The 2432-nt window shown below is 38.5% G+C and overlaps 1 pseudogene; it reads right to left on the bottom strand.

The window, feature by feature from the left end:
• Positions 1–304: 304 nt before the first annotated feature.
• Positions 305–422, bottom strand: LOC145277370 (5S ribosomal RNA; annotated as a pseudogene).
• Positions 423–2432: the final 2010 nt, after the last annotated feature.

The raw sequence follows: 2432 nt of genomic DNA, 5'->3' as shown, positions 1-2432 counted from the left end.
TTTAAATAGCATTTTGCTCTTTTATCATGCAGATTTCATGAACGTAGTGAAATTAAGTATTTTCTTAGATACGTCCACGCATTACTATGAAATTTTGTCTATCGGTCGGCCACGGTAGAGGTTGAAATCGATGTCTCCGTTCAGTCTCAAGAGACAATGGATACTCCGTGTAAGGGTAGCTGCGCCAGTTAACTGTGAGGCAAGAATTGCGCAGTCACCAACCACATCTTCTGAATTGGCACTGCTTGAGTCCAGTAGCAAGAATTGCTAGATGAGTGGAAGCAGTGCCGAGATAAGCAGAGAGCGTATACAACACCTGGAATTCTCAAATGGTCAACCATTTTAGTACTGACTAGGTTCAACGTTGCTTGACTTCGGTGATCTAACGAGAACCGGTGTGTCAACGCGATTATACCGTATAAGTTTGAAATAGAATTTTATTAAGTCATCGCACAGATTTCATAAAAATAATGGAGTGTTTTATTAGATACACGCACGCATTTCGATGAGAAATTGTGTTTGTCGGTCGACTAAGGTTCAGTTCGAAATAACATTTTATTAGTTCATCGCGCAGATTTCATGATGCGCCTACGCATTTCTATGACGAACTCTGTTAATCGGTAGATGGTTCATGCTTCAATTTGCTATAGTATTTTTTTTTAGTTTAACACGCAGATTAAATAACATTAGTGAAGAGTTAAACTCAAATAAGCATTTCTTATAGATACGTCCATTCATTGTACAAGAGCATCTATGCGCCGTTCAATTTTTAATAGCATTTTTATGGTTCAACGTGCAGATTAAATGAAATCAGTAAAGAGTTGAAATTACGATGTCAAATAAGGTTCCAGACTTTTTTTCATACGGGCACTTTTATTGATAGTGCACACATGAAACTCTAATTCCCTTCGAAGTAATCTCCTTCGGCTGCAATGCACTTGTAGTACCGTTCCAATAAATCTGGAAGGCTCCATGGAAATTCTCTTATGTGAGTGTGTCAATAACCCTCATCACAGCCTCTTTCATCTCCTTAATTGTATCAAACGACAGCCTCCAAGGTTTTCCTTGAGCTTAGGGAATGGCCAAAAGTCACAGTGAGTAAGGTCTGGACTATAAGAAGGGCGAGGAACTGTCTTGATGCCTATCTTGATCAAATATTCTGTGACAAGGATGGAGTTATGGACTGTTGCATTCGGGCAAATCTTCCGTATCTTTAGTTCCTCGCGAATTATTGTATATACAATTCCCACACTAATATCAAACCCTGTACTTATTGTCTCTATAGACGCACGACGATCCTTATTCATGAAATTCTTTATTTGGTCAATCCAATCTTTACTCTGCCTTTCATCATCCATCACAGACTCCCTGCCTTCCTTGAATCTCTTATGCCACTCAAAAACTAATGTTCGATTCATGCAAGATGGTCCAAAAGCAGCCTAAAGCATTCCATACGTTTCTGTGCATTTTGTCCAAGTTTAAAACAGAATGTTATTACATATCGTTCTTTTTAAGTGTTCTCACATCAAGATCGCATTTTTGAAATTCACCAACTTCAATCAGTGTAGGGTGTATTCCAATTCCTGCTGTAGCTGTTCATTTGAACCTGTAATCATTAAAAATTAGTCAGTTATCTCATAAGATATAGAGCAATAACATACTAAACTTTCCAGAGTCTTCGTCAAATTTAAAAATAGTTTGGAAACATATTGAAAGCACTTTGTAATAAACGTTCACGTGTAACGTGATCATTACACTTTAACCGTGTCGTTAAATTTCAACTACACATTGTCTGATATCGTCGCAGGAACAAAAAACACGGAAGAACAAAAAAATATGACTCAGCATTTTTTTAGGGAAATACAAAAAGCATATATTCCAGCAATTGTTGACAACGCACGTCATTCCGCGGCGCATTTATTCTATACTGCTTACGAGTCAAAACACCTCCGGTCGCTTCTTTTGCTCGACCACGTGCTGTCCTTTCTTTTTGCCTTTTTATTTTTGCATTGACATTATCGCACATGTGTCTGCTAGCTTTAACACACCTCTTCCATCTCTCCGCCATCTCATGTTGGCCATAGTCAGCGCTTTCTCGTTCTCGTTTTCACACGTCCATCTTCCTTGAAGCAACCTGCTTCTCCACTTGACTATGTGATGTATTATTTCTTCTTTTTCTTCTTCTTCTTCTTCTTCTTCTTCTTCTTCTTCTTTTTCTTCTTCTTCATCTCGTGACGTCAGCACATGCACACATGCTAATTTACATATCACTAAGACGGCTGCTGCTGTTGCTGCTAATATTTTCGCTTGTCAGTTGTCCTATGGCTGCTGCTGATTTCGTTCGTCGATGCTCTATTACAATAAGAGCTAACAGCTTCCTTACACCCGTATTTTTATGAATGGACCGTATGTTTCGGTTATAGCTAATTGTA

Source organism: Euprymna scolopes, chromosome 5 (genome assembly GCF_053919585.1).
Source record: "Euprymna scolopes isolate OS-2025 chromosome 5, ASM5391958v1, whole genome shotgun sequence".
NCBI lineage: Eukaryota > Metazoa > Mollusca > Cephalopoda > Sepiida > Sepiolidae > Euprymna > Euprymna scolopes.
The sequence above is the reverse complement of the archived record's forward strand: the minus strand, read 5'-3'. Positions and strand labels throughout refer to the sequence as shown.